The 19,805-nt window shown below is 51.7% G+C and overlaps 1 pseudogene across 1 annotated transcript; it reads left to right on the forward strand.

Annotated features, from left to right (window-relative positions):
* The first annotated feature begins 5,803 nt into the window (after positions 1 to 5,803).
* Positions 5,804 to 7,991, forward strand: LOC310890607 (olfactory receptor 14C36-like; annotated as a pseudogene). Its single transcript has one exon. The product of its transcript is annotated as an olfactory receptor 14C36-like (transcript).
* The last annotated feature ends 11,814 nt before the right edge of the window (positions 7,992 to 19,805 follow it).

Genomic DNA, 19,805 nt, shown 5'->3' on the forward strand with positions numbered 1-19,805 from the left:
GGCTGAAACTGAAAAAGGTCCCACCGCTGCCCCATGGTGTGAGAGGGCCAGGGTACTTAACTAATAAAGCACCTAGACATCAGCTCAAATGATTCAATCACTTCCATAAAAAGTCTCATGTAAATGATAATTTCTATCATGAAGAAATGTTAATTTTCAGAATGTATATTCATTGCAGGAGAAGAAATACTGGTGTTCACCTATACTTGCATTGTCATCGCTTTGTCTATCATGGTGTGCTCCCTCATTTTCTAGGAAGAAAACCTGACTTGATTACACAGACCCTGCTGAATGTCCCCTTTCCAGCTGCCTGTCTGGACCTATGCACTTCCCATGGTTCTCCTGCTTTGCCCTCCCCTTACTCTTGGATCACTCAGACCGCTCTCACCAACCCAGTTGCTGCTTTGAGTTTCAGTGAGTTCCAGCTCGCCCATCTCTCAGCAGTCTGTCTAATGGTTTCCTTAGCAAGAAACTCAGCATTAATCATTGAATTAGTATGATATGGATTAATATTAACACAATTATTTTAAATTTCCTATTAATCATTGTAAAATACATCATGTACAGTCATCCTTTTGGGAAGGTAAACATCACTGGAGGCAAAAAAATGAGGAACTTCAACTTTTTTTTTTTTTGAAAATTGCAGCATGATTTCCTGTTATTTGTTTTTACATAGGAAAAACCTTGCTCTTCCTACCTAAGCAGGGCTCCAAAGGAGTAACCCTAGACCAATATCTATAGGAAAATTATGCTCCAAAATGAAATGCAGCAGATTCAGCCTTTAAAATGAGGAAAGGTTTCAGTTAGGACAGAGTTAATTTTCCTCCTAGTAGCTGGTAGGGTGCTATGTTTTGGATTGGGATGAGAAGAGTGCTGATAACATGCTGATGTTTTAATTGTTGCAGAGCAGTGCTTACACCAGGCCAAGGACTTTTCAGCTTCTCGCTCTGTCCTGCCAGCGGGCAGGCTGGGGGTGCAGCAGGAGCTGGGAGGGGACAGACCCAGGACAGCTGACCCCAACTGGCCAAAGGGGTATTCCATACCATCTGGCGTCATGCTAAACAACATATATAGGGGTGGCTGGCCGGGGTGGGGGGCCGGCTGCTCGGGGATAGGCTGGGCATCGGTCAGCGGGTGGTGAGCAATTGCATTGTGCATCACTTGTTTCTTACACATTATTGTTAGTAATACTGTTATCATTATTATTATTATTATTATTATTATTATTATTACTATTTTCCCATCTTAATACATTGTCTTTATCTCAACTCAGAGGCTTCACTTTCCCGTTTCACTCCCCCATGGCAGACAGGGAGGGGGGAGGGTGAGCGAACGGCTGTGTGGTGTTTAGCTGCCAGCCGGGTTAAACCACAACTGTGACAACACAATTCCAAGTAGATGACATCGGTCAGTCTTCCTTTGTCGTCTGATGTGGTCACTCTATTATAGAAAGCCACGAGACTGGTTAGGCACGATTAACCCTTTGGTGAAGCCATGCTGGCTGTCTCGGATCACCTCTTTCTCTTGCATGTGCCTTGACATTGATTCCAGGAGGATCTTTTCCATGATCTTGCCAGGCACAGAAGTGAGGCTCACCATTCTGTAGTTCCCTGGGTCCTCCTTTCTACCCTTAATCAAAAGGGGAGTGATGTTTCCCTTTTCCCAGTCACCAGGGACTTCACCCGACTGCCAGGACTCTTCAGATATGATGGAGAGAGGCTTGGCAACTACATCAGCCAGTTCCCTCAGGACCTGGTGTGCAAGTCATCAGGCCGCATAGACTTGTACGTGTTGAGTTTCATCAGGTGCTCCTAAACATGCTCTTCACTTACAGCGGGTGGGACTTTGAACCCCAGCCTCCATCTGTGAGTTCAGGGAAGTGAAAGATTTGGGAAGCCTGACTGGCAGGGAAGACTGAGGAGAAGACGTTGCTGAGTCCCTCAGCCTTCTCCATGTCTGTCATTACCAGTTCACCCTTCTCATCCATCAGAGGGGGTACACTCTCCTTGGCCTTTCTTTTCTGAGCAATGTATCTGTAGAATCTCTTCCTGTTATTCTTTGCATCCTTTGGCAAGCTCAGTTCCATCCATGCCTTGGATTTCCTTATCCCATCCCTGCACATCTGAAACAAAACCATGCGTGAGGGCCTGGAAAACGGAACCCTGGACCAGAGAAGCCATTTGGGAAACAAAACTTATAGGTAGGAAGTGCAGTTTTGTGGAGGTGCAGAGCTGATGGGCACATTGTACAGGATGCTCCTAAAGACCTTGTGCCTTTTTCCCTCCTGACTACAATGTCACTTCTGTCTCAAGACTAGAGTAGCCAGCAGAGGTGAGACAGATAGTATGGGATCAAGAATGTCATCAGAAAGCTGATCCCAATAAGATATGGGGAGGTCAGGAGCAGCCTGGACAAGAGAGATGTGAGATTTTGGGGTGGGAAGAAGAGCATGGCCAGCAGAAATTAATGTTTTCACAGAGGTATGAGGCTTCATGTAATGTTGATGCTGTGGTAACACTGACTTAAAACAGTCACGTATGCCCTTTAACTTAATTGAACCAGGAATTTTAATACCTCAACCTAAATGCCACTCCAACACTCTGAACGGAGTCCATTTTCTCTCTTGCTAACCCTAATGCCTTCCCTTAACACTAGCATTAAAACGGTCTATTTAACCCTAGACTCCTTGGCAGACCTAAAAAAACCCTAAACCACAGATCTTGCCCATACCTTAACCACAGACCTGACACCACAAGCAGAACACCAAATACACCCATTAAAACTTTGCTTCATCTCTAACCCAGAACGTGAAAAACAGGTACCGAGGGGGCTAGAGAGAAGTCAGCTCTGCCTCAGGATCTCCTGCCCCAGCAGGAGGAATGTGACTGGGGCAGTGACTGGGAGGTCACTTCTGTCTCTGCAGCTGATAGGGCAGCAGCAGGAACGTGTCACGCAAAGGGACTGTGAGGTCCCTTGTGTCTGGAGGTGGCAGGTCAGCCTTGGCTTCTCCCTGGGATCGGCACTTTGGGGCTGACATCTGCCAGTGGCCCTGCTAGGCCAGCAGAAGGCCCCTGCTTGGCATTCCGACTGTGGGATCCCCTCTGCCTCCATCCCCAGGAGGACCCAGACACAAAGAAGGCCCGCAGAGGGCTTGTCTTGTCCCTTCTCCTTGAGTCTAGGACTGGACAGCAGCAGGCCCAAGGCTTGGCTGTGTCTAGCCAAGAAGCTGCAAGGCCAGCAGCAGGCCCAGGCCTTGGGAGATGCTGGTGAGGTGACTTCTGTGTGCTTGGCTGACAGGCTGCAAGGAGCCTGATGGCTTGGGATGCCTGCTTCAGGAGTAGTTTCCACCCTGATGGAGCTTTGTTTTGTTGTGGAGATGAGCAGGAGAGAAAAAACTACTACAAAGTGCCCCTTCGAAGGGTGGCACTGGCCATGAGGAAGAAGAAATGTCCAGGGGAACAACTGGTCTTGCTGCTAGAGCCTGAGGCAAAGAAGGCATTAAGTCCCTCAGCCTTCACCTCATCTCTTGTCACCAGGTTTCCTCCCACAGACAATAAAAGATGATGAAGCTCCTGAATCCTCCATTATTAGAGTGTTTCTATAAAGAGTTTTCATTGTCTTTGACAGTAATAGATGGATTGACATCCACCTGGGCTTTAACCCATCTGTATACTTCCCTGCACAGCTCCATAACTTTTAGGACACAGCTCCAGACAAATTGAAACCATGCATGAGAAGGAAGCACAGAAGAGGTGGAACCTGGCACCCTTCTGTCCCCTGCCCTTCTGTGACTCTGTGCTGCGATTCCATTCAGCTGGTTACTCCTGTATTATCCAAACTTCCCTGCAGCTCCTGATGCTGCTGTCTTGTCAGAGATAGCACAAACACAGAAAGGTGGAACTGTCTGCCTGCAGACATGAACACCTGTCAGAACGGAGCATCAGATTGGGGGAACCTTGAGAAACTGCAGGATTTTGCCTACAGAAACCTCTTGACCTTTACAAGGAGAAGAGCCCAGTCCTGCAGCAGAGGAAGAGGAACCCCGCACATCAGGGCAGACTGGGACCCTGCTGAGTGAGCAATGCCCAGGAGGAGGGCCTGGGCACCACGAGTGGTCTCATACGAGCTACTCAGCTAAGACCCCATATGACAGCTCATGGACAAGGGTCTACAGCCAGCAGCGAAAGAGGTGCATGTCTGGGAGACGCTACGATACTCTGGTAATCAGAGGAGCAAGGAAATAGGTAAGGCTGAAAGTCCCAACAAACGGAGATCTTTGTGTCCAAGGCTATGGCTTTTGTCTCTGTCACTGAGGCCTAGGAAGAGACAGCGTATTGCGAAAGAACCAGGACCTCCTCATCCCCATTGATTAACCAGGCAGGGCTCGTACCATTCTCCTGCACTTCACCATGCACATCCCCATCTTGTCCTGCTCCACGAAGAGCCCTGACAACTGTGTGAAGGGAAAGGATCTCCCTTCCCAGGGGCTTGGGGTCAAGGCCTGGCCCTTGTGCTTGATGACACACATCCAGTTTTCCTACACATCAGTGCCACCTTCACACTGCCTTTGTCTCCTTGTCCTCACTGCCTCCAATGCTCTGCTCTAACGAGCTCCAAGGGAGGCTGTGTCAGTGCTGGCCCTCAGGGGGACACTGCAGGAAACTTGCCTCTGACTTGGACTTGTTGAGAGATGGCTTCAATTGTCTCTCAGTGCCTGAGGTTCGTGGGCTCCTCCCCAAAGCCCCCCAAGGGGGGATTCCAATGCCTTGGGCTGGGCATGTGGTGCTGAGCTGGGCCGGGCTCGTGGGACAGAGAGAGCTCGTGGCAAGAGGGCCCTGGTGCAGAGAGACAGCTGTGCCCAGGAGCAGCTCCTGTGCACAGCGCAGCAGGGCTGGGGGCTCTGACCGCAGGTGGCACGGGGACAGGAGAGAAGGAGAGAGGGCTTGGAGGCAGCTGGGAGTGGGAGGATGCTGAGAGCTGCCTGCAGGAGAAATCTGCACAGCCCTTGACAAGGTACGTCTCTGGCTGCAGGGCCATGCAGCTGCACGTCCTGGAAGGGTCTCCTGCTGGGTCTTGTTTCTGGGAGGGCAGTGGGCAATGCAGTAGGCTTTGGGAGTCCTGCTGGATGGCACTGCGAGGTGAGGCAGTCTGGCAGAAGCCCCTCGGAGTGCCCTAAGCCAGGTGCCTCCGGTCAGCCCAGAACACCCTGCCCTGGCTGGCCCTGCCGGGCTCTCTGCCAGCTGCCCCGGAGCTCCTGCAGCCATGGAAAGAGGAGAAGCTCCCAAGCCCCCTCTGGCTTGCTGTGGCCCTTCTTCCTCAGCAGAATTCTCCTGTTTCTTCTCAGGGAAACACCGCAATCTTATGATAGCACAGCTCAGAGAGGGGTGACACAAGGCAGCTGAGAACAGGACAGGTGGACAGAAGTGTTCTTCTCAGTCTTCACTAATGGACACTCCCATAAAATATCAGCAGGAGTGTCCAGGAAATGTGAGGGCATTCAAACATCCAGTACCTATCGTAAGCATTACAGGGGCTACTGGGATAAAATACAGCAAATAAAATCCCTACAGCTCAGCTCTGCGTTCAGATGACTTGTTTTCAAGAACCGACAAGTCAAATGGAGTTGAGTTTCCCCCATGTTCCTGCTTCCCTCCTGCTGCACAGCAGGAAGGACTCCTCTTTGATCCCACAGCAGCCCCTGCTCCCAGTGCCACTCTCAGCCAGCACGAGCTGCAGCTCAAGCAAGGGAGATGCAGAAAGGTTCTCCTGCAAAGAGAGAGGCTGTTGCTAGGGGTGCTGTAAGAATGCAACAGGTTTTCCTCTGAGAAGTCTGCTCTAACATTTTTCTGCCTTTTCCTCTCCAACAGACAGCAGTGTCCAAAGTCAGGAAATGGCCAACAGCAGCTCTGTGAGCGAGTTCCTCCTGCTGGCATTCGCAGACACGCGGGAGCTGCAGCTCCTGCACTTCGCGCTCTTCCTGGGCATCTACCTGGCTGCCCTCCTGGGCAACGGCCTCATCCTCACCGCCGTAGCCTGCGACCACCGCCTCCACACCCCCATGTACTTCTTCCTCCTCAACCTCGCCCTCCTCGACCTAGGATCCATCTCCACCACTCTGCCGAAAGCCATGGCGAATTCCCTCTGGGACACCAGGGCCATCTCCTATCAAGGGTGTGCTGCACAGGTCTTTTTCTTTCTCTTCTTTAAATCAGCAGAATATTTTACTCTTACTGTCATGTCCTATGACCGCTACCTTGCCATCTGCAAGCCCCTGCACTACGGGAGCCTCGTGGGCAGCAGAGCTTGTGCCCAGATGGCAGCAGCTGCCTGGGGCAGTGGCTTTCTCCATGCTGTCCTGCACACGGCCACTACATTTTCCCTGCCCCTCTGCCAAGGCAATGCTGTGGACCAGTTCTTCTGTGAAATACCCTAGACCCTCAAGCTCTCCTGCTCAGGTTCAGACTACCTAAAGGAAGTTAGACTTCTGGTGGTTAGTGCATGTTTAGCATTTGGCTGTTTTGTTTTCATTGTGTTGTCCTATGTGCAGATCTTCAGGGCGGTGCTGAGGATGCCCTCTGAGCAGGGCCGGCACAAAGACTTTTCCACGTGCCTCCCTCACCTGGCCGTGGTCTCCCTGATGGTCAGCACTGGCATTTCTGCCTACCTGAAGCCCCCCTCCATCTCTTCCCCATCCCTGGACCTGGTGGTGTCATTCCTGTACTCGGTGGTACCTCCAGCAGTGAACCCCCTCATCTACAGCCTGAGGAACCAGGAACTAAGGGATTCAGTGAGGACACTACTTGAATACATACATCTTCAGCAAATTCACCTATAATAATATGCCTACAGTTAGAAATCCCAGCTTTTCTCACAAAATTTTCAAGATTTCTTCAGTTATTAAATGCCTGTATTATTATTTTATATAATTAATAAGATTTTGATTAAACACTGTTATTCTTAGTCTCCTACTTGTCAGTTATTTACCCATAGAAGCCGGCTTCCTGTGTACCTACACCTACTGAGGAAACCTTGCGAACTTCATATGTCTCAGCTCCGTTTCTTCCCATTTCTGGAGCTGGGGGAGCAGCCCCAGCACGCAGGAGGGGCTCAGGGCCCAGAGCCCAGCTGCCACAGGGAGGAGCAGCCCCGCTGGCCCTCGCGGCTGCCCCTCACTGCCCGCTGGGCTCTGCCTCTCTGCTGCCTTCGGGTCGGGGCTGCTGCTTCCCTGGAGCCATGGCCATGGCCAGCAGCAGGACGTGGCCTTTCAACTGCTGCTCTCTTCTGGCTTCCACATTGTGCTTCTTGTATTTGGATAAGCCCTGAGATCTCATGTATGTTGGTGACAGTCCTGTTATCTCTACACTGGCATCTCTTCAATGTCTCTGCACGCCTCTTGCAAACCTGGTTTCAGGAATACACCCAAGGAGCTGCTTCCTGAACAGACCTCTTGCTTTTCTGGGCCTCACAATAGATCAGAACCCCAGAGGGATCAGTGAAGGACCAAGGGCTGGACTGGGAGCTGCCTTCTTGCTTGCCTATGGCCCAGCAAAAAATACCTGGCCCTTGAATTACCTGCTTGGGACTGTGCCACTGGTGCTGGGTCTGATGGCAAATGGCATCCTGGAGAGGAACCTGGAGCTGCTGTGTGGTCTCCTTGTTTGTCAGCACTGGCTTGTTTGCCTACCTGAAGCCCCCCACCATCTCCTCCCCATCCCTGGACCTGGTGTTTGCAGTTTTGTACTCGGTTGTGCCTCCAGCAGTGAATCCCGTCATCTACAGCATGAGGAACCAGGAACTGAGAAATGCACTAAGGAAATTACTTTCATAGATACTCCTGAAGCATCAGTAATATCCTCAACATCCTAACAGTACTGAGAGAATTTCTCACAAAATGTTTTCTGAAATTGTTTAGTCTTATTTTTTAAAATGTGTGATAATATTATTTTAAGTTAAGGAAATTTCGTCTTATCCGTCTACCTGTTAATTTTTATTATTACCCAGTTACGTATTGTACTTTAAGAACCAAACTGCCTGTGTAGATAAAGACAATAAAGAAGCCATGAGCTATTCAAAGCTCTCAGAGCCCATCTCATTCACTCTACGGAGAAGGGGCTCAGGGCCAAAAGCCCTGCTGTCACATTTAGGAACAGCCCTGGTGGCCCTTGGGGCTGCCCATCACTGCTCAGTGGGGCAATCTGGAGCTTCACGGACTGGAATCTGGAGGTGTTCTGTGCCTGGGCCAGGCCTCTTGTGCTGGCCTGGGGAGCGGGGCTGGCCCTGCGGGGCACAGGCACTCTGTGCTGGGGATGTCCCAGGCAGGAGAGCAGGGCTCCTGCAGCTTCACGGCCCTCCATCTCCTGAGCCGTGGCTGGTCCCAGCGCGGGGGCTGCTGGGGAGGCCCAGAGCCGCCTTTGTGCCAGCAGCTGCGGTGCCTTGCGAGGGGCTGGGGCTGTGCTGGCCGTGCCCAGAGCCCTGCAGCAGGCTGCGGTGGGCACTGGCCTGGGGCCAGCCCAGCCTGGGCTGCTGGGCTGGGGAGAGGTCCGGGAGGTGGGGAGAGGTGGGCAGGGGCTGGGCTGGGCTGGGCTGGGCAGTGCCCGGCAGAAGGCACCAGCAGCGTCAGGGAGCGGTGGCAGCATGCAGGGGAGGGCTCCCAGCAGGGCTTGGTGCTGCAGAGCCAGGGCTGGGGAAGGGAGCCCCGAGCTGCAGGGGCAGGGGACAGGAGGCCGCTCGGGGCCCTTGCTGGCCTGGGCAGAGCAGGAAGGGGGCCCAGGGCATTCGTCCCCTCACCGCAGCCTGCCACGACCTGCACGGTGCTCAATGAGCGTCCACAGCCAGGCTCTGCCCCGTGGCCACAAGCCCTGCCTGCCCTCCTCCTGCCACGCAGCGTGCGGTGGCTGCAGCAGAGGGGACCCCCAGCCAGCCCCTGCATGGGGCTCTGCCACCCGCCTCGCCCCGGCCCTCTCCAGCACCCTCCTTGCTGCTCTCTGATGCACGCCAGCACCTCCCCGTGTGTGCCGGCCAGCACATCTGCTGAGGGCCAGTGCGGCTGCTGCAGGGGCAGGGAGCTCAGCATGGCCCTTGCAGCCCCCTGCCCTGGGCCTGCCCCTCCCCTTCCCCTCGGCCCTGGCCTTGTCTCTGCTGCCAGGAGCGCTCTTGGCATGCGCTTCCTGGCCTCCCCTCGCCTGCGCACAGCTGCTGCCCACTCAGGCTGCTGGCACAAACGTGTCCTCACAAGCAGCACCACCCCTTGGGCTGCTTCTCCGGGCCTCCCCCAGCTACTGCCTTGGCTCCTTGTCTCTGCTGGGCCCCACCTTCCACACCCAAATGCGTCCCTTGGCTGTCAGCTCCTTCTCCCGTGCACTGTGGGGTGACAGAGCCAGAGTGGGGCTTGTTACCTTTATTTTATATAGTTTTATGTATTTGCATTGGTGATGGCACAAAAAGACATTTCCTTCACCAGTGATGTACATCCTTCTTCATGTTAGGACACAACTCAACGTCCTTCACTCTGCTTTATCTCACGGATGCACTGGATTAGGTCTCCTTGATTACTCTGAGGCACAATGCAATGCTTTTTACCTTCTGCTACTCCAGCACAATATGTGTGACTTTCCCTTACTCTGTGCTTTCACCTGACAGGGCATTTCACATTTTTCACTTTCAAAACCTCAGTTGGACGGGGACTATTTCCAAAGTGGGACAAGCTGTTCGGTTCTGGCTCAGCCATTTGAAGCGTGCTATACTTGAGTTTTTCAGCCTGAGTTTGCTAAAGGTGACCCAGGAAGGTAAATGGATGTTCATGTGTCTAGTAGGAATAAGGAAAAGTATCTCAGGTTTCCAATGGCAATTTCAAATCTAGGTCAATTCCAGGAACCCACTGAACTAGGGTGTTGTCTTTGAAGGCGTTTCCTGTGCTGGGCTGGGCTGCAGTTACAGGGACAAAGACCACTGCTGGCAGTGGAGGTGCCCTGGGAACTCCACCTGGCTCCACCAGATTTTCCCAAAGGTCTCCGGTCTCCTGCAGGTCTTTTGTGACATCTGCTGGTCCTGGCAAGTGCCTCAAATGCAACGGGGCCACAGGAGGTTTTCCCTGGTTGCTTAAGGTCAGACAGCAAAGCTCTGCCTCAATATCCAGTATTTTTTTTTAGTACTTAACTAATAAAGCAACTACTCATCAGCTCAAATGATTCAATCCCTTCCATAAAAAGTTTCACGTGAAGTATAATTTCTATCATGAAGAAATGAGAATTTCTATGTTCTATATTCATTGCAGGAGAATACTGGTGTTCACCTGTACTTACACTGTCATCGCTTTGTCTATCATGATGTGTTCCCTCATCTTCCAGGAAGAAAACCCATCTTGATTACACAGACCCTGCTGAATGTCCCCTTTCCAGCTGCCTGTCTGGACCTATGCACTTCCCATGGTTCTCCTGCTTTGCCCTCCCCTTCCTCTTTGATCATTCAGACCGCCCTCACCAACCCAGTTGCTGCTTTGAGTTTCAGTGAGTTCCAGCTCGCCCATCTCTCAGCAGTCTGTCTGATGGTTTCCTTAGCAAGAAACTCATCATTTATCATTGAATTAGTATGATATGGATTAATATTAACACAATTATTTTAAATTTCCTGTTAATCAGTGGAAAATAGATCATGTACAGTCATCCTTTTGGGAAGGTAAACATCACTGGAGGCAACAAAATGAGGAACTTGAACTTTGTTTGTTTTATTTTATTTTGAAAATAGCAGCATGATTTCATGTTGTTTTTACATAGGAAAAACCCTGCTCTTCCTACCTAAGCAGGGCTTAAAAAGAGTAACACTAGACCAATATCTATGGGAAAATGATGCTCCAAACTGAAATGCAACAAAATTCAGTCGTTAAAATGAGGAAAGATTTCTATTAGATGCTCTTTGAAATCTTCTTCCTTAACTACACCATGAAAGCTCTCCAATTAGCTCTACAAGTCTTGAAGATTTGAAGAAAATTATGGGAGAGATATGGCTGCTTAAGACATTCTGCATTTTAATGAGTTCCATGGTGTATTTTGGTGCTCAGTCTATGAAGCTCAGGTACTGAGAGGAGAATGATGTAACCGCTTGAGAAGGTAAAGTCAGAAGGAAAAGTTGAAGTGATTTGGAGTATTAATGGGCCCCACTGAGGGCTGTTCCTAACAAAGCCTCCCCAGGGACTTGTTAGGGCACATAATTGGAGGCCATGATTGCAGACAGGCAAAGCGCTGTGCTGAGAAAAGTCTTGGTTGGTTTTGGGGAAGCAGAAGGGCCAAGGCCTGACCCCAGCCACTGGGAGGGGAGATCCTGCACCCCCACATCTGGCTCAGGGCTCTTGTTGGGGTCTGTATGATGTGGTGGGCAGTGTGATGCCACGAGAAGAACTTCATTATGACACCTCCCCACCCCTGCACAGGGTATCAAGGAAGCAGTGAGGCCCCATTGCAATGATTATATCTCGTCTCGTCAGAAGCTCTAGCCAAAGGGACAAAAAGGTCAGGGCTGTTGGGGCCTTGCCTTCTTGCCAGCACCCTCTGCCTTCTCCTCTGCAGGCTTTACTATGCTGTTCCACACTTTGCCCTATTTCCCTGAAGTCTGCAGACACCCATCTCTGTCCAGCACCTTGCTCTCATCCAGGACTTTCCGTCATCTCAGCCATGTCTCGTCAACCCTCATCAGCTGTTCCTTGATGAACACAAAGCCTGGGTCTGATCATAGACTCTCTTTCAGTGACCTCTGTCACGACTGCACGACCCTTTGAGGGACATTTCTTCCTCCTTGTGGCCAGTGCCACCCTACCAAGGTACACTCTGTGGCACTTTTTTCTCTCCTGCTCTTTCCTACTACCAAAGAAAGCTCCATCAGGGTGGAAAACACTCCTGAAGTAGGCATCCCAACCCATCAGGCTCCTTGCGGCCTGTCAGCCAAGCACACAGAAGTCACCTCAGCAGCATCTTCCAAGGCCTGGGCCTGCTGCTGGCCTTGCAGCTTCTTGGCTAGACACAGCCAAGCCTTGTGCCTCCTGCTGTCCAGTCCTGGCCTCAAGCAGAAGGGACAGGACAAGCCCTGTGCGGGCCTTCTTTGTGTCTGGGTCCTCCTGGGGATGGAGGCAGAGGGGATCCCACAGGCAGCATGCCAAGCAGGGGCCTTCTGCTGGCCTAGCAGGGCCACTGGCAGATGTCAGCCCGAAAGTGCCGATCCCAGGGAGAAGCCAAGGCTGACCTGCCACCTCCAGACACAAGGGACCTCACAGTCCCTTTGCGTGACACGTTCCTGCTGCTGCCCTATCAGCTGCAGAGACAGAAGTGACCTCCCAGTCACTGCCACAGTCATGTTCCTCCTGCTGGGGCAGGAGATCCTGAGGCAGAGCTGACCACTTTCTCGTCCCCACGGGAATAGGGCTCACCTTTGTGGGTCAGAGAGTAAACAAAGGTTTAATGGGAAGGTTTGGTCTTCTTCTGTGGTTAGGGTACGAGAAAGCTCTGTGGTTTAGGGTCTTTTTAGGTCTGCCAAGAACTTGTCTAGGCCTCAATATAGCATTTTAATGCTAGTGTCAAGGGAAGGGATTAGTGTGAGCAAGAGAGTAACGGGAAGGGAAAAGGGCTATGGGTGAGTTTTGCTTCAAGGGATACTTTGAGTTCAAACATTAGAGTAGGGGATTCCTGTCAGAATGTTGGAGTAGCATTTACTTTTAGGGAATAAAACTACTGGTTAAAATAAGGTAAGGGCCACACATCACTGTTTTAAGTCAGTGTTACCACAGCTTCGACATTACATGAACCCTCTTATTTCAGGTGGCCATGCTCCTCTTCCCACCCCAAAATCTCACATCTCTCTTGTCCAGGCTACTCCTGACCTCCCCATATCTTCCTGGGATCAGCTTTCTGATGACATTCCTGACCTCAGAGTATCTGTCTCACCTCTGTTGGCTACTCCATTCCTGAGAAGGAAGTGGCGTTGTAGTCAGGAGGGAAAAGGACACAAAGGTCTTTAGGAGAATCCTGCACAATGTGCCCATCAGCTCTGCACCTCCACAGAATCACACTTCCTACCTATAAATTTGTTTCCCAAATGGCTTCTATGGATCCAGGGTTACTTTTTTCTCATGCATGTTTCAGTGTTGGATGTGCAGAGATGGAATAAGGAAAGCCAAGGCACAGATGGAACTGAGCTTATCGAGTGAAGCAAGGAATAACAGGAAGAGATTTTGTAGATACATTGCTCAGAAAAGAAAGGCCAAGGAGAGTGTTCCCCCTCTGATGGATGAGAAGGGTGAACTGGTAATGACAGACATGGAGAAGGCTGAGGGACTCAGCAACGTCTTCTCCTCAGTCTTCACTGCCAGTCAGGCTTCCCAAGTCTTTCGTTTCCCTGAACCCAGAGATGGAGGCTGGGGGTCAAAGTCCCACCTGCTGGAAGTGAAGAGCAGGTTTGAGACCACCTGATGAAACTAAACAAGTACAAGTCTATGGGGCACAATGACTTGCACCTCAGGGTCCTAAGGGAACTGGCTGATATAGTTGCCAAGCCTCTCTCCATCATATTTGAAGAGTCCTGGCAGTCGGGTGAAGTCCCTGGTGACTGGAAAAAGGGAAACATCACTCCTATTTCTAAAAAGGGTAGAAAGGATGACTCAAGGAACTCCATAAGAGTGAGCCTCACCTCAGTGCCTGGCAAGATCATGGAAAAGATCCTCCTGGAATCAATGTCAGGCACATGCAAGAGAAAGAGGTGATCCAAGAGAGCCAGCTTGGCTTCACCAAAGGGTAGGTTGTGCCGGACCAATCTGGTGGCTTTCTACAATGGAGTGACCACTTCCGATGACAATGGAAGACCGACCGATGTCATCTACTTGGACTTCTTTAAGACCTTTGACATGGTCCCACATGACCTCCTGGTCTCCACATTGGAGAGATACACATTTGATGGGTGGACCATTGAGTGGATTAGGATTTGGCATGAAGGTCACACCCAGAGAGCGATGGTCAATGGCTCTATGTCCAAGTGGAGGCTGGTGATGAGTGGTGTCCCTCAGGGGTCTATCCTGGGACCAGTACTGTTCAATATCTTTATCAATGACAGGGGCAGTGGGGTAGAGTGCACCCTCAGCAAGTGTGCAGATGACACCAAGCTGAGTGGTGTAGTTGATGCAACAGAGGAAGGGATGCCATCCAAAGGGTCCTGGACAGATTTGAGAAGTGGGCCCATGTGAACCTAAGGAGGGTCAACAAGTGCAAGTGCAAGGTGCTGCACCTGGGCCGGGGAAATCCCAGACATGGGGATAGGCTGGGAGAAGAACTCACTGAGAGTAGCCCCGCAGAGAAGGACTTGGGGGTTCTGCTGGATGAAATGCTCAACATGAGCCAGCAGTGAGCACTGGCAGCCCAGAAGGCCAACTGCATCCTGGGCTGCATCAAGAGAGGAGTGCCAGCAGGTGGAGGCTGGTGATTGTCCCCCTCTCCTCTGCCCTTGTGAGGCCCCACTTGGAGTCCTGCGTCCAGGTCTGGAGCCCCCAGCACAAGAAGGATGTGGGCTGTTAGAGTGGGTCCAGAGGAGGGCCACAAAGATGATCAAGGGGCTGGAGTGCCTCTTCTATGAAGAAAAGCTGAGAGAGCTGGGCTGTTCAGCCTGGAGAAGAGAAGGCTCTGGGGTGATGTCATTGCAGATTTTCAATACTTAAAGTGGTCTTATAAAGTGGATGGAGAAGGACTCTTTACTCAGGTAGATAATGATAGGACAAGGGGAAATGGTTTTAAATTAAAAGAAAGGGGGAATTCCTATTAGAGGTTACCAGGAAAGTTTTCACTCAGGATAGTGAGGCACTGGAACAGGTTTTCCACAGAGGTATTGGATGCCCCATCCCTGCAGGTCTTCAACAGCAAGTTAGATGAAGTCCTGAGCAACCATGATCTCCTGGGGGGTGTCACTGCCCATGGTAGGGGAGTTGGAACTAGATGATCTTTGAGGTCCTTTCCAGCCCAGGCCATTCTGTGATTCCGCGATTCTATGACTGGTTAAAAATATTTTTAAAACTTGTTACGCAGAAGGATAAGAATAACATTATTTCTATCAATATAAAATTTTGCTAAAATATTAATAAAAATTGACTTAAGGAAATCATTCTCTCAGTTTCCCAAATAACCAGGTAGTCCTGTTCGGATTATTTCTAATATTACATTTTGATAATAAGTATAATGACAAAAATGATATGATAATAATGATAATGATAATGAAATGATAATAATGATAATAATGAAGTCATTCTTGATGATGAAGAAGCATGTATAGAAATATTTTTCTCACTCCACCTTTGATCTCCTTGTTCCTCACGCTGTAGATGAGGGTGTTCACTGCTGGAGGCGCCACCGAGTGCAGAACTGCCACAACCAGGTCCCTGGGTGGGGAAAAGATTGAGGGGGGCTTCAGGTAAGCAAACAGGACAGTGCTGACAAACAGGGAGAGCACGGCCAGGTGAGGGAGGCACGTGGAAAAGGCTTTGTGCCGGCCCTGCTGAGAGGGCATCCTCAGCACAGCCCTGAAGATCTGCACATAGGACAGCACAATGAAAAAAAAAACAACCGACACCTAAACAGAAGGTGACTGCAGTAAGCCCAAGTTCCCTGAGGTAGGCATCTGAGCAGGAGAGCTTGAGGATCTGGGGGATTTCACAGAAGAACTGGTCCACAGCATTGCCTTGGCAGAGGGGCAGGGAAAAGGTAGTGGCCGTGTGCAGGACAGCATGGAGAAAGCCACTGCCCCAGGCAGCTGCTGCCATCTGGGCACAAGCTCTGCTGCCCACGAGGCTCCCGTAGTGCAGGGGCTTGCAGATGGCAACGTAGTGGTCGTAGGACATGATAGTAAGAGTATAATATTCTGCTGATATGAAGAAGAGAAAGAAAAAGACCTGTGCAGCACATCCCTGATAGGAGATGGCCCTGGTGTCCCAGAGGGCATTGGCCATGGCTTTGGACAGAGTGGTGGAGATGCAGCCCAGGTCGAGGAGGGCGAGGTTGAGGAGGAAGAAGTACATGGGGGTGTGGAGGCGGTGGTCGCAGGCTACGGCGGTGAGGATGAGGCCGTTGCCCAGGAGGGCAGCCACGTAGATGCCCAGGAAGAGCCCGAAGTGCAGGAGCTGTAGCTCCCGCGTGTCTGCGAATGCCAGCAGGAGGAACTCAGTGATGGAGCTGCTGTTGGACATCTGCTAATTCTGGTCATGAGGTCCTGTACAAGGAGGAGAAAGGCAGTGATAATGTACCACAGGCATATCAGAGGAAAACTCTTTCCATTTTCTCACTTAAAATCACCCAAAATTGCCCATTTCCAGGCACATATTTTGAAGGTTTCTTTCATTGATTCTGCCTGAGAGTGTCTCTGGGAGCAGGGGACTCATCTGTGGGCAATGCAAGAGTCAGTCCTGCACTGCAGCCAGAGGTAGTAGCATGGTAGTAACATGGTAGTAACATGGTAGGAACAGGGTAGGAACATGGGGTAGTCTCAGATTCACTTTACTGCTGATATCAAAGAGATTTCTCCAGTTTTGCTCTCAGTTCACCCAACTGTAGAGCAGGGTGTGGAGATTTAGTTATTTAATTATTTGTTTTGTATTTTTGATTCTTGCTGACCCACCACACCTGAGGAGTGATTCTAAGGCATAAATCCTCGGTGTTCTGCTGCACTCCAAGTAAAACCTTGTGGATCCTCAGAGGCAAAGAGACTGTCCCTTTAGTGCAGAGCGTCCCACAGAGACGACAGCCAGTCTGTCCATCAGTGCTGGTCTCAGCTGTGCTGGCATCTCTTTGAGCTACAGGACAATTGCACTAAGGAGGTTCTCCTGAGAAGAACCAGGACACTGCTGAATGCAGAGGAAGCCAGGCTCCAAGTGCCCATCTCCAGACCCCTCACCCTCTCCCCGTACTCCCCTTCCCCCAGGCACCCCGAGGGCTCACCCCATGGGCACGTGAAACCCCCATCACCAGGCAGCCTGGGAACAAGAGCAGCAGCAGCACGGCCAGGTGGAGAAGCCAGGAGGAATGGCAGCGTGCTGCTGCCAGGGGAGGCAAGGCCAGGGAGGGACAGACGGACACTCAGCACACCCTCCTGTGCTGCAGCTCTGCCTGCAGAGGAGGCAGCTCCTGCTGGGGACAGCGGGGGCTTGAGGGCAGAGGCTGTGCTGGTGGCAGAGGAGAGCAGGGGGTGTCCCAGGGAAGGCGCCTGCCCTGCAGGGGCTGGCAGGGAGGTGCCTGAGCCCTCCCTCGCACAGCATTTCTGGCAGCAGCTCCCTCTCACTGCCTGCCCATGTCCCTGCTGCCTGCCGGTGTCCCTGCTGGGGGCTGATTCTCTGTCCACACGTCTCCTCCCTGTCCATGCTCACAGACCCATCCCACAAGCTGTGTGCTCAGATTCACTCAGATTCCCCTCCACTGCAGGAATCTGACAGCACAGAGTCCAAAAAATCTCTTCCCTTCAGATAAACCAAGCCTCTATCTTCCCTTCGAAATTTCCTCTTATAAATGCCATTCTCTACAGCTTCTTCTACAGTTTGCTGGAGAAACAGAGAGACAACTATCCCGACAGATGCTGTCAGGCATCGGATGTGCCAGCTGTAGAAGACCCCTCTGGCAACCCCACCTGCATGGCCCTGCAGCCAGAGACGTACCTTGTCAAGGGCTGTGCAGATTTCTCCTGCAGGCAGCTCTCAGCATCCTCCCACTCCCAGCTGCCTCCAAGCCCTCTCTCCTTCTCTCTTGTCCCCGTGCCAGCTGCGGTCAGAGCCCCCAGCCCTGCTGCGCTGTGCACAGGAGCTGCTCCTGGGCACAGCTGTCTCTCTGCACCAGGGCCCTCTTGCCACGAGCTCTCTCTGTCCCACGAGCCCGGCCCAGCTCAGCACCACACGCCCAGCCCAAGGCATTGGAATCCCCCCTCGGGGGGCTTTGCTGAGGAGCCCACGAACCTCAGGCACTGAGAGACAATTGAAGACATCTCTCAACAAGTCCAAGTCAGAGGCAAGTTTCCTGCAGTGTCCCCCTGAGGGTCAGCACTGACACAGCCTCCCTTGGAGCTCGTTAGAGCAGAGCATTGGAGGCAGTGAGGACAACTACAGAAAGACAATGTGAAGGTGACCCTGATGTCACTTTTCCAAACTGGATGTGTTTCACCAAGCACAAGGGTCAGGCCTTGACCCCCAGCCCCTGCAAAGGGAGATCCTTTCCCTTCACAACTTGCCCAGGGCTCTTCCTGGGGCAGGAGGAGATGGGGATGTGCATGGCCAAGTGCAGGAGAATGGTACGAGCCCTGCCTGGTTCATGGGTGGGGGCGAGGAGGCAATGAGGCCGTGGTGCTTTACCGATAAGCTGTCTCCTCCTAGGCCTCAGTGGCAGAGACAACAGCCAGAGCCATGGACACAAAGCCCTGGGTCCTGTTGGGACTCTCAGCCTTGGTAGAACCCTTCATACTCTCCACACCAGGCTGTCCTAGGGACTCCCACACCTGTACCTCTTTTCCTGTTGGCTCTAGACCCTTGTCCGTGTGGTGTCACACCGGATCTAAGCTGGGTCTGATAACTCAGATTTTTTGGTGGCCATGCTCCTTGTAAGGCAGCTCTGTAGGAAGCTGGCCTGGTTCCTGGGGAGCAGCACCACTGCTCGTATGGCATCCCTCGTGGTGCCCAGGCCCTCCTCCTCCTGGGCACTGCTCACTCAGCAGGGTCCCAGACTGCCCTGGTGTGAGGCGTTCCTCCTCTTCCTCTGGTGCAGGACTGGGCTCTCCTTCTTTTAAATGTCAAGATGTTTTTCTAGGCAAAAGCCTGCAGTTTCTCAAGTTTCCCCTGGACTGATGCTCCCTTCTGTCAGCTGTTAACATCTGCAGGCAGACAGTTCAACCTTTGTGTGATTGTGCTATCTCTGATAAGCGGCATCAGGAGCTGCAGGAATGTTTGGATAAAACAGCACAGAGTTTGTTTGGATAAACAGCACAGAGTCATAGAAGGGTAGGGGATGGAAGGCTGCCAGGTTCCACCTACTCTGTGTTTCCTTCTCAAGCATGCTGTCAGTTTGTCTGCAGCTGTGTCCTGAATCTTATGGGGCTGTGCAGGTCAAAATTAGAAGTGCCAAAGCCCTGCTAGAGCTCAGTCCGTATATCACTGTCAAAGAAAATAAGAAACTCTTTATAGAGATAATTTTTAAAAAAGGGGTTTAAGGAGAATCGTCATCCGTTATTGGATGGGGGAGGAAACCTGGTGACAAGAGATGAGGTAAAGCCTGAGGCACTTAATGCTGCCTTTGCCTCAGGCTCTAGCAGCAAGACCAGTTGTTCCCCTGGACATTTCTTCTTCCTCATGGCCAGTGCCAACCTACCAAGGTGCACTTTGTGGCATTTTTTCTCTCCTGCTCCTTCCTACTACCAAAGAAAGCTCCATCAGGGTGGAAACCACTCCTGAAGCAGGCATCCCAACACATCAGGCTCCTTGCGGCCTGTCAGCCAAGCAGACAGAAGTCACCTCCCCAGCATCTCCCAAGGCCTGGGCCTGCTGCTGGCCTTGCAGCTTCTTGGCTAGACACAGCCAAGCCTTGTGCCTCCTGCTGTCCAGTGCTGGACTCAAGCAGAAGGGACAGGACAACCCCTCTGCGGGCCTTCTTTCTGTCTGGGTCGTCCTGGGGATGAAGGCAGAGGGGATCCCACAGGCAGCATGCCAATCAGGGGCCTTCTGCTGGCCTAGCAGGGCCACTGGCAGATGTCAGCCCCAAAGTGCACATCCCAGGGAGAAGCCAAGGCTGACCTGCCACCTCCAGACACAAGGG

The sequence above is a fragment of the Anser anser genome, assembly GCF_964211835.1.
Source record: "Anser anser genome assembly, contig: HAP1_SCAFFOLD_32, whole genome shotgun sequence".
Taxonomy (NCBI): Eukaryota; Metazoa; Chordata; class Aves; order Anseriformes; family Anatidae; genus Anser; species Anser anser.